Source organism: Rattus rattus, chromosome 1 (genome assembly GCF_011064425.1).
Source record: "Rattus rattus isolate New Zealand chromosome 1, Rrattus_CSIRO_v1, whole genome shotgun sequence".
In the NCBI taxonomy this organism is placed as follows: domain Eukaryota; kingdom Metazoa; phylum Chordata; class Mammalia; order Rodentia; family Muridae; genus Rattus; species Rattus rattus.
Genome location: NC_046154.1, coordinates 134,418,417 through 134,431,079, shown reverse-complemented (window position 1 = coordinate 134,431,079; position 12,663 = coordinate 134,418,417). Strand labels below are relative to the sequence as shown.

The following is a 12,663-nucleotide window of genomic DNA, read 5'->3' as shown; positions in this document are numbered from 1 at the left end:
AATTCTGAAAAGGGATAGTTCATTATAACGTCCTCGAGGATGGGGAGCGGGAGGAGTCATTTTTCTGCCCTTTGGTTGAGATTTACAGCAAATGGGATTCGGAGGATTACAGCATGAAGGAAATGTCAATGTTAAATCTATAGACGGTCCCTTTAGTGCCTCGTGTCGTAAATTAAAAGCAAGTACCAGTGAGAAGGCTCGGTGAAAGGGACACAGGGAAATGCCAGGTGGGTCTGTGTTTGCTTTTCTTTCTGGAACACACATGCTTGGCTGCCCCCGGCTCATTGCCCCCTTGCCCCTCCCCCAGCAAGGAGCCACTGCTTCTGTGCGTCCTGGCTTGCTTCAGCTCCTTGGGCCACCACCTTAGAAATGCTGTTTCTGCAGCTCACTGCAAGGCCCAGCATCAGGTGTCACAACTGCTAGGGTGACTGGGTTAATGGCCGAGGCATTTTCCCCAGAGAAGCAGTGACAGACAGGCTTGCCTTTGTCTGTTCTGAGAGATGTCTGAATTTAAAACTTTGTCCCAGACAATGTGCTGGGACCCCTGGGGTTCGGTTGTTTGGCCACCACTCCTCCTCCTCAGTGCCACTAACTCTGTTAGGAGGAATTGGATCCCGGGGCTCCTCTGGCTTCCATTCTGAACCCGAGTTTGATTTGAGTCCATGAAGTCAGGCCTGCGAATGAACCCTTTCTGTCAGACTCTCTTGTGACCTCTCTCCACAAGTGTTGATTCTAGGCCATCAGTGCAAGGGAGGCAAGGCAAGGTGGTGAGTGCTGGTTTTAATCCTTCCTCTTGCCTCCCCCCAACCCCCACCTGTTCCTGCCACACTAGAGTGGCTCTGATCTACAGGTATGTCCCTGTAGCTGTGACCTTTTGGTAAGGGTGACAAAGACTTTGTCTAGTATCCCTCAGTTGTACGCAGGAATATGTGAATTATGGTTTTTGGTCAGGTAATCTATCTTCATAAGTGCTCCAAGGCTGTTGTTGTCAATCATGTATCTCTGTGTGTGTGTGTGTGTGTGTGTGTGTGTGTGTGTGTGTGAGTATGGATGTATATGAGTATATGTATATTATGTTTGTTCACATATGTGTGGATGCACAAATATATGGCATCATATATGTTTGTTCACATATATGTGCGTATATGTGCACACACGCATGTGCATGCAGGTGCCTGAGTTACGTTTCTCATGAGCATTATGTGCTGATGTCCTGACGTCAGACTGGGCTGTACTGGACGACATGATCCTTGAGTCAAAGCGAAGCCATATGGGTGAATTGTGTATGGACGCCTGTCCTCATTGGAAAAGATTAGGACACAGACGCACGCAGCAGGAAAGATGCAGAAGTGCAAGGAGACAGAGATCTGTCCGCAAGCCAAAAGGAGCTTGCTCTTACAAAAACAAAAACAACACAAGGAAACAAAACCCGCTCCTCAGACAGCTGCATCTTGATTCCAGCATCCAGAGTTGTGAGTTCGGAAATGTCTCGTATGTAAGCTATCAGCTGTAGCACTTTGTCATGGCAGCTGAGTAAACACATACGAGAGTCCCCCGAGCGGCACTGAAATGGGGAAGCCGGACTATGTATGCCCCATGGCTCATCTTCACCACTGATACTGTAAACCTTAGCTTGCTATGGAGAGCGCTCCTTGTTGAAGTCGCATCCCTCCGCCTTGTTTCTACTTATTGACAGACTCTGAAGTGATGGCTTTCGGACTCCTTAACGCTTTCCCGGCTGCCTCATTATTTTTCAGGTGAGCTATGGAGTTTTTTAAGTTTACTCTTGCCTTTTTTTAATTAAAAAAAAAAAAACAACAACAACAACAAAACCCCCAACCAGTACCTATGCAAAATAGCTTTTGGTTTTAGAGGCAGAAGGAAGGTTTCAAGAAGCCAAACAACAGGAAGAGTTGGAAACGGCCCTGTGAGTGGGGCTTTCTGCCTCAGGGCACCCTCATCAGAGAAGTAGAACACATAGTCAGGTCTCAGCTCTGGGCCAGCGCAGTGTGGATGGCCCCGTTAGAGGCAAGTACAGAGACCGTGCACTTTCTCTTCCTAACTGGAAGCACAGGCTAGAAACCTGCTGATCCAGAGGGGGCGTGGGCAGCTCTGCTTTGGCAGCGCCCCAGGTAAGCTAGGCGCCTGGCTGGTTGACCCTGATCTACTGGTTGGGAATGTCTGCCCTAGAGGATCTTTCGCAACTCCATAGACTGTTTTCCTACGGACAGAATCACATGGCACTTGGAAGTTCATCTACGACGAGCCTTCCTCTCAATAAATTATAGTGGCTGGCTCCCCTGCACAGAGACCTGATTGGCCTTTGTAGGCATACTTGGCCTATAAAAGATTTTTTTTGTCTTTTTCCTAGTTTATAATAAAATGAAGCATTAGCAAAGTGCCCTGATGTTTAGCTGTAAGCATAGTACATAACTTTAAAAAAAATTAAAAATTTTATTTTTACTGGATACATTGAGCAGCTCCGTCAATCTTTAAATCTTTAAAAACTACCTGGGAATGAGAAGAGAATCGTCACAACCAGCTTTAACATAGGTTTCCAGGCAGAAGGGGTGAACGATTGCGATTCTGAGGCGGTAAGGGAGGGAATGTGATACGGTTGGCAATTCTGAGCCAGCTATGACCTTGAGTGTGATCAATAGACCGCTTCCTCTTTGTCAGGCAGAGCTGAATCCCGACTATTTTCCCCCAGCAGAGGCATTCATTTAATGATATTAAAATTTTCATTGATTATGCTCCATAGTTTGAAAATTGAAGCGGACCAAGTCAAACTCACTCAACCCCGTCGCCCTCCAGCCGCCATTGGACGCGCAGCTATAACTAAATGCTGCCACCTAGAGGACAGCGTGGGTATACCGCCTCCTCTCCAGCTGGGATTCTCAGGACTTCTGGAACCCAGGTCTCTCCTGCCTTTCCCTTCTGCCCCTTCTCCACGTGATTCACATCGGAATCTGTGTTTGACTTTACAGATTGTTTGCTTTGAAATACGAAGTGGAAGTTTTTGTAGTCTTTAGGGAAATTGTTCTTTATAAGTGATCGTTTAAATTCCCCCAGATGAGTGTCTAGGAGGGAGAGACAGACACTTGAAAGAGGAGCCCCGAGAGGGTGTGCTTCACACGCAGCTTCTAAAGCGATGATGCGAAGGCACGAGTCCTTAGTATTATCTCCGCCTTACAGCAGAATATGGGCCCGCAGCGCTTCTCCCTGTAAAAAGCCAAGGTTCAAACCCGACACAGTCGCCTCTTTGCTCATGCCTGGGAAGCCGGTCCATTCCTCTCTGGTTAATGCTGTTAGAAGTGGGCTTCTCTTGGAATGAATTCCAGCTTCAAGCCTTCCTGGCCACACAAGGAAAGTCTGTCCAAAAGGGAAAAAACAAAAAGAGGCCTTTCTATTGGCTTAAAGCTACCCCCCACCCACTGCGACGCCCGGAAAGCACAGCGCTGCGCTTCTGTGAAGTTGCCAACTATGGTTCTCAGATTGACCATGCAGGTTGCTGCTTCCTTTGCGTCCTGACAGAGGCTCCTCCTTTCCTCTGAAGGCCCTGGCAGCCTAGATCTTTGTGTGCCAGTCCTTTTCTCATGCTGCCCACACGTGCTCCATCCAGTCTCATGTCTAGCACAGACAGACATCTGTTCTCGGACTTGAGGACTCTGTGGATCCTGCACGCGGTTCTCCCCAACTCAGATTTGGGTTGAATGGGAAAGAGCACTTCACGCAAAGTGCTCCTAAGCTACCTGACAAAAAGCAGTGTATTGGGTCATCAGGTAGAGCATGACGGAGGAGGTGGGCATGCTAGGCACGCCACAACCGAAGCCTTTCCATCTCTGGAGCTAGCCGGGTGACACAGGCTGCGCTGTTTCACTCTGGAGAGATTCTGGGACCTGTGGCTTGTGCATGTCGGTAGGACGGTGCAAACACAGACTGCTTTCTGGCCGGGGAAGAAAGGGCTCTCTGTCTGGCGGAGTGTGGCGCAAGGCTTTAGCTTTGAGGTTTGGATCTCAACTTTTTGGGTGTCTGGGAAGTCCTCATCTGCGTTACTGAATTCAATCTCCTCTTCCCTTTTAGATTGAACTGTGCTGGGTGGAAGCTGCAACCTGTGTTCATTAACATCCTTGTGGTTCCAATTTGCGCAACCAATATTTTTCTTTACTCTGTACTTTAAAAGGGTTTCCTCTTCTAAATGAACTGTAGGGGGTTTGTGATCACACGGGCATGGGGTGTGGGTGGGAGACTGAAGGAAGTCCTTGATGTCCTTAAAATTGTATAGAAAGGTAAAGGGATTCACTGGGTGGGTGAGCATTGATTGCCCTTTGATTAACATATCTCAAGGGTCAGGGCAGTAGACGTCAGCTGGGGGTGACCGTGGCATGTTTCCCCACACTGACTCAGAGGGCTCTGCTCATGGAACGTGAAACATGACAGTTTAGTAGAATCGCATGGTGGGGGTGAAAACTCCCAGGGGTTTGCACGTTGGATCTATTCTAAGTCTGTGTTCTTTTGCGGTGGCTTTGGGGGGGGGGACTCAGACCAACCTTTCCACCAGAGTTTTAATTATGCATAATCACCAGCGGGCTTTGTTCTGGGCTATCACTTTCATCTGAAGCTCAAAGAGCTCAAACATCATTAACTCATTAAACCTTGCAACACCCCTGGGAGGCGAGGCGATTAACCCATTTTCCAGACGGGGACATAGAGGCACAGAGGGTGTCAGTAACTGTCCTAATGTTACATGAATCAGAGTTAGGTAGACAACAGAGCCCACTCATGTTCCACCCCCAGTCTGCTTCTCAGAGCCTTCCTTCCCCCATCACAGAAATAGTCACCCTTAGACCTTGGGAATCATTCTCTGCCTGGCTGTGTGCAGTGTTGAGCAATATTCAGGACATCATACCGAAATCAATGCCAAGATTAAAAAAAAAAAAAACGCCTATACCTTTCAAGGGAAACGGTTGTGATGATAATCACTGAAATAAAACGGAGTCTCCCAAAGACCTTGGCATCTTCTCGTAGAGGGCCCTTAAAACTTTTCTTACATTAAACCAGGAAATTCCACTTGGCCGAGCAGAAATGAAACTTGGACTTTACAAGCCTCAGAACTCCGTCTAAATGGAGGCACGCTCATGTTTGTCTTTTAAGTTTGACAAACGACCGTTTCTCCTTGGCTTCACTTCAGTGCGAGCGGTCTTCAAGTGAACCTCGCTGCTGGTTTGTTGTGGAGTTTAGGGCCAGGGCCTTGGCGTGATGGGGGGTGGGAGTCAAAGGGTGTTCTTGTTTATGGTGGTGGAACGATTGAAAGCCTGACACCCAGGGTCAGAGGGCAGAGAAGCAGTATCCAGAGAGAAGTCGTGAGTCTTCCTGTGTCTTCGCTTTCATTTTATGATGTTTATTTCACAAACGTTTGCGTGTAGCTACTAGCTAGGTGCGAAGCAGCTCTGAGGTGACCAATATGGAATGACCGTCCTTCAGTAATGTGTCATCAATGGGCCAAGCGTGGGACTAGTTAGAAAGAGCAGCTATCACTTGTGGAAATATTCCCTAGGCGTAGTCAGGGTGATTGGCTTGCATGCATGCTAAACTCTTCCAAAAGGTAGGTTTTGGGCATTGGAGGCAAGTCTGAAGGAGGGAAGGGTTTCCTGACAGGCTATCATGACTAAACTTCAAGGGTTGTCTGTTTGGAGAAACCTTTCACATTGATGCGATCAATCTCCAGCAGCAGAACCGATATTGTTTGCAGTATGTATGAGCAAATTATTCTTGGCTGGAATACACAGATATATCAGAAATGGGGCTGGTCTTCGAGCAAATTATAACGTGTTACAAAAAGCAGGATAAACTTAAAAGGACACGTAGTAATATAGTTTGACATGCAGTTATTACCACTTAAACCTGCACAGTAAGGAAAACAGAAATCCAGAGGAAAGGGGACGGTAAGTTAGAATTCTAGAGTTGAGCACAATTCTGGGAGAAACAGAAATCAACTTGGGCCTCCTGCTTTGGGCTATGTTCTGTTACTGTGACAAAATATCACAAACTGGGTAACTTGATAAAGAAGAGAGATGCATTTCTCTCAGCTCTGGGGGCTAGGAAATCTAAGCTAATATAGCATTAGTGTGGGCCCACTTTCTCTGTCATAAAATGATGTGGGCTATCACATGACAAGAGACACAGAGTGTGCCCACTGGTGCCTTCATCTTTGCCTTACAAAGTCATGGATCCCATCATGGAAGCCTTCTCTATACCTACTGGTAGTTATCTAGTTCAATGCCTTTTGAGAAATGACAATCTTTTCATCTTTTTTTTTGGTTCTTTTTTTCGGAGCTGGGGACCGAACCCAGGGCCTTGCGCTTCCTAGGCAAGCGCTCTACCACTGAGCTAAATCCCCAACCCCTCTTTTCATCTTTTAATTAAATTATGTAAATGATGTAAAAAATCAATTATTGGGCATATGTGGACTTTGTTTTAGAGCTCTCGATCAAGTTGACATTATTATGTTCATCTTATACTAATGCCATGTTATTTTGATGAGTGTAGCTTTGTAATAAGTTTGGAATTTGGGACATGTGAGTTCTCCATCTTGGTTCTCTGCCTTCCCACCCCCAAGATTGTTTTGACCATTCTAGGTCCCTTTGACTTCCCACGTGAACTTTTGAATCATCTTATCACAGATGATTCTGCAGAGAAACGAGCTATCTGGGAGTAGGGATTACAAAGAACCTGTAGATCGTTCATGGAAGACTTTCCACACCAATGATAGTTTTAAGTCTTCCAGTCTGTGAACAAAGCCTTACTATTAATTTATCTCTAATTAGTGATCTTTAACCGTAACTGTCTGAGTAAAAGTTGTATAGTTACTTTCTTAGATTTATTTCTAAGCATTTTGTTTTTGTTGGTGCTCTTGTAAGTGGAATTCTTTTTGAAAAAACAAACAAACCGGTTTGCTGTGGAAGTCAGAGGACAACCTACAAGAGTAATTTCTCGTTTTCTATCATGTGGATCCCGAAGAATGAGCTCAAGTCATCAGCCTGACAGCAATTGCTTTACTTACTGACCTGGGCCACTCCTTTCTTAATTTCCTTTTGTAGTTTGTGTCCTACAGACACAATTGGCTTTTTAAAATATCATATTTTGAATATCCTAAAGACTTACTAACTCCTTAGAATGCATTTATTAGTTCTAATGGGAATTTTTAAAACATGGGATCTCTCAGGATTTCTATGCCAGGCCAAGACATCTGGGAATCGAAGCAATTGCACTTCTTCTAGTCTGCTCTGTTTCGGAGGCTATGCCACTGCTATTGTAAATGGACGGTATTAGTCTTGAACCTAGGGATCTGAGGTTCCATGCATGCTAGACCAGTACTCAGCTACTGTCCTCCTCCCCTAGACCACAGTCCAACACGACTGTTTTACTTCAGTGTTTGTCTAATTGCTCTAGCTAGGAATCACGGTATCTTGAGAGATGTTGTGGTCTACAGTGAAAAGCTCTATGCCCCTCCCAAGCTATCTGCTGCTAATGTGACTGATGAACGTGCTAAGCTATGACCCCGGCACCAACTGCTAGACTGCTGAGGTGTGCAAAGGGGAGAATGGGAGGGCGAAGAGGGAAGAGTGAAAGGAGGAAGGACTGAAGTGGCAGGGAAGAGGGTGAGAAGGTAGAGTGCAAACAAGGAAGCTGTCAGCTCTTATGTGTGGTGCCCCTGCTACTACGGTAAGAGCTTAGGCACGGTGTTCCAGCTCCTCGCACGGCCGTGGTGGTGCAGCAGAGTAAAAGTGTCTTAGTCGATATTCTGTTGCTGTGAGGAGATACAATGAGCAAGGCAACTCTTAAGAAAGAAGGCATTTAACTGTGGGCATTGCCCAGAGTTTCAGTTATTGAGGCCATCATTATCATGATGGAGTGTGACGGCAGGCAGGTGCTGGAGCAGTCGCTGAGGGCTACATCCTGATACATAGGCAGGGAGAGGGAGCCTCTAGGCTTGGCATGGGCCTTTGAAACCTCAAAGCCCACCCCCCCAGTGACACACTTCCTTCAACAAGGCCACACCTCCTGATCCTTCTAATCCTTTCAAATAGCATTGCTAAGTTTTAAAATAAACGAGCCTATGGGGGCCATCCTTATTCACCATATAAGACTTTCATCCCCTTTATGCGGGCAGACATATTTATCTCCCTAATTCAGGATAGGCCCTGCTTTGGTCAGAGTACAAATAAACTCATTTGTTTTAACACTTCATCTCTGATTGGTGGCATTGTTTTAAAAAGGTTGTAGAACTTTTAGAAGGTGGAGCTTTGCTGCAGGAATTAGGTCACTGGGGCTAGGACTTGATGTTTCATGATCCAGCCAGACATTCTGTCTGCTCTTTTTCTTTTTTTTTTTTTTTTTTTTTTTTTTTTTTTTGGGCTTCTGCAGCTTTTATTTTGTAAAACCACTGGGGGGAGTCTTGATGGTGTGGGCACCCTAGAGATTACGCTTGGAGTTCGGAGGGCTCCAGACACTAGCTGGAAAGTCAGGTGACAGAAACAATGATTCAGACCCGGATCACATGATTACAAAGCTGGGGGCTCCAGCAGGGCTCCGGGTGGTCGGGGTGGACGCCTAAGGAAGCAGTGACATGGGAGGGCAAGCACTGGGCCAGCCTTGAGCTGCCTGGATGACAGAGACAGAGGATCTGGTAGCCCAGGGATCTCCAGTCCATGCCTTTACTTGGCCAGGGGGTTCCTGAAGGACCTGCCAAACTTGGCTTTGCTGCCCAGCTCCTCCTTCTAAGGATCTGATTATATTGGCCAGGCGCCAGATCGGCAGGGGGCACCAGTCTTGATCTGCCCAGTGCAGAGCCCCACCACCAGGTCGGCAATGAAAGTGTCCTCAGTCTCCCCAGATCGATGGGACACCATGACACCCCAGCCATTGGACTGGGCCAGCCTGCGCCTGCAGAGACCTCGGTCACAGAGCCAATCTGGTTCACTTTGAGCAGGAGGCAGTTGCAGGACTTCTCGCCTGCAGCTTTGGCGATCCGCTTAGGGTTGGTCACTGTGAGGTCATCCCCCACCACCTGGATGCCTGCAGTAGCTGTGAACTTCTGCCAAGCATCCCAGTCGTCCTGGTCAAAGGGATCTTCAATGGACACCACTGGGTAGTCCTTGATGAAGGACTTGTACAGGTCGGCCAGCTGGTCAGGTGTGATGTACCGGCTGGCGTCATCTGGAGACTTGAAGTCCAGGTCATACTTGCCAGCCCTGTAGAACTCGGAGGCAGCCACATCCATGCCGATGACAACCTGCTCAGTGTAGCCGGCCTTTGCAATGGCAGACTTGAGCAGCTCCAGTGCTTCTTTGTTCTCCAGGATGTTAGGTGCGAATCCACCCCTCATCACCCACATTGGGCGTCTTTCCATTGATGACGTTCTTCAGGTTGTGGTAAACCTCTGCTCCAATGCGTGGCTTCATGGAAAGAGGATGCCCCCACAGGCAGGATCATGAACTCTTGCATGGCCAGCTTGTTGCCAGTATGAGAACCGCCCGTGATCACATTGAAAGCTGGGACCGCAGGATGACTTCAGGTTGCCGCCAAGTCAGCAATGCACGGTAAAGGGGCACCCCTTCTCCACGGCACCAGCCTTGCAGACAGCCAGGATACTCCCAGGATGGCATTGCACCAAACTTAGATTTATTCTCCGTGCACCCATCTCGATCAATCTTCTCCTGCTCCACAACATTCAGTTTCTTGCTAACCAGAGCAGGTGCAATAGTTTTATTGATGTGCTCAACAGCCTTTGAGACACCCTTCCCCATGAAGCGGGTCTTATCATTGTCTCGGAGTTCTAGGGCCTCGTAGATGCCAGTGGCCGCACCGCTGGGCACCGCAGCACGGAAGAGACCTTTTGCGGTGTAGAGATCCACCTCAACGGTGGGATTCCCACGGGAGTCAAGGATCTCTCTGGCATGGATCTTGAGAATGGACATGTTGAAGTTCTGGCAGTAGGATCGCTGCGGAGGAAGGAAAGAGGGTCCTGGAGACACCGAAGGGAGTCTTAAGGACAGACGTGAGCGCGACTCGGTACCGGAGCAGCACTTGCTCTTTTCTTCTTAACCACCTACTGTGCTCTCCTTAGCTCCATGACTTCCCCACCACAGTGAAAATGGTCCCTCAAGCTTTGGGCGGAAAGTAACATCCTTCATCCCTAAAGTGGCCTCTTGTCAGGTATTTGGTCACAGCCACAAGAAAGGTAACTTCTTCAGGCAGCATCAGAGAAAATGCACAGTAAGCCATGTAATGCAAAGTCCCACATAGAAAGTGGTGACACCAGTTTGTCAATGGGCCTTTAGAAATGACATTGAACACATCACTGCTTGGTTTCCCTGGTTTCTTGTGAGGGCCCAAGTGGAATGAGGTGTAGGAGTATAGATGTAAGTAAGGAGCAAGAGCTCATTTCAAGTCCCCCCGCCCAGTGTTGTGGTATGGTGAGGCCATAACTGCTGACTTGGGATGGATTTGTTAGTCCCTTATTTTAACTTGGATGAACTGAGGGCAGTTGTATCCTGGTATGTGAAAGAAGTAAGATTCTTCAGAGGGTTTGAGATTTAAGTGAGTATCCTTGAGGTATATGACTTCTAAAGAAAATTCATCAGCAAATGAACGTGTCTGGATGCAGGCAGCATGAGGCCGTAGACTGTGTTACCTCTGGAATAACAAAAGGCGAGAAGGACCCTTAAGGAAATAGGCTGGCTCAGAATTATGAAACACGGAGCCCGTTTCTTACAGTGATTAATGATGAATCACTCTTTTAACTTTGGATGGAATAATGGGCTGCATCTGAGGAGCTCCATTAATCATCGTGAGAATTAGGCTTCTGCCGATTCATTACTGCAGGGCCGACATGTGCTAAACAGTTGAGCTGGATTCCAGGAAGGGTGAACTTTAGGCGAGGGCTGGCTTGAAGAGTGCAAACATCAGGAGTCTTTTCTCACTGCTGGGTGGTGGTGAGTGGAGAGGACATCTCCTTATGCCACCCTCCCTCCTCTGCACCCCTTCCAGAGGCAACAAAACACCAGCAACTAAGTCCTCAGGCTTTTTATCCAGTAGACAAAATTGACACGTATCGTAAAGTCTGATACTTTTATTCGTCTCTTGCTTTGCATAAAGTCAGGCATGAATGCCAGCAAAATCAGTTTATCCTTCTTCTTGCAGAACAAAATCATCCCTGCGAATTTTCTCCTTTTCCGAAGATGTCTTAGTATCGATAATAAAAACCCAGGCTGCAGGCAACAGAAGGGAGAAACCTGGACCATATAAAAGGAAGTCAGATTGGATTCCTCGTTTGGCCAACTTCAAAGCCTCCTAGCTGAAAAGAGGGTTAAACAGTTGTTCCGACAGATTTAAACTGAGGCACTTCAAAGGGACGGGCAGTGTGCACGGCTCTTTGGCGTTGGGAGGAAGTGATGGGAAACCCTAGGGAATGTCATGTAGTCCTTGACTCAAGTAGATGCGATTGTCATAGCATAAAAGCCACACCTAGATTACAAAGGACTCACGTTGCTTAATGTCGTTAGCTCCAGCCGTCTTGCTGAGTCATGATGTCCATTCTAGTCACCATCTGGACACTTACCTCGGCCCACAGAATACAGTTTTTAAATGAGGTCTTTTTAAAAGTTTAGATAAAGCTTTAATATTTTTTGTACTAAAAGAATAGTTGTAATAGTCATATTAAAGGTACACACTTTTGCCAGCACTTATGGGAAGGAATGATGAACAGCTTGCATCTACAGAGCAGCCCTGTGTAGCTTATGCCTACCCATAGGCTTCCCAGACAGATGCTGTCATGGGTCTTCAGTGGCTTCCTGGCTGACTTTTCTGTCCTCGGGTCCTTTCTCTCTCAGCCCATTTTTCATATCTGACAGAAAGGACTCCTTAAGGCAGAAGATGTGTCTGAATCCTGCCTGAATGGAGACCCTAGTGAGGTGACGATCCCGACGGCTATTCCCAAGCGTTCAGGCAGTCGGAGTGGAGGAGGGGACCAAGGGGACCATGTGCAGTCCCGTACACTGACCCCTTTGCCAGAGAATGCAACTTGCAAGTGACCAACTGAAACATGCCTCAAGGCGTATCTAAAAGTATATTTTGCAAGGTGTGCCAGCATATGCCTTCCCTCCCCGGTCTAAAACATTTCATGTTGAACTTTTAAGTTGTATCTGAAGTGTGAGTTCATTCAAGGGGGAAAAAAATCTCATTCGGATTCTTTAAGCATCTATGAGAAGGAAATAAGAGCAAGGTATCAGTTTATTATACTCCAGAGGATGCACACAAACACACAGCCATTCGCATCGTCAGACAAAATGAATAACAATAACACTGTGAAGATGAGGAGAACGCATCATAGACACAGTGTTCTCTCCCTCTTTCCTCAGGTACGTGTCTATTCAGTAAGAAGGGATTCTATGCAGTGCCAGTAGGGTCTCTTAGTGGTGAACCCTGTTTGGAAATGTATGGTTCTTTATTTTATAGGAAAGCGTTAAGCTTTCACTGACACCCCAATAAAAAATATATTGCTATTTTTAAAAAAGTATTTACAAATTTTTAGATTGTAATACAACTATATTATTTCCCCTACCTTCTCTGATCTTCAAACCCTTCCATACACACACCCCA

The 12,663-nt window shown here is 46.9% G+C and overlaps 1 pseudogene across 1 annotated transcript; it reads right to left on the bottom strand.

Moving 5' to 3' along the window:
• Positions 1–8,561: 8,561 nt before the first annotated feature.
• Positions 8,562–10,085, bottom strand: LOC116903516 (annotated as a pseudogene). Its single transcript, XR_004388283.1, has one exon. The product of XR_004388283.1 is annotated as an alpha-enolase-like (transcript).
• Between the last annotated feature and the right edge of the window lie 2,578 nt (positions 10,086–12,663).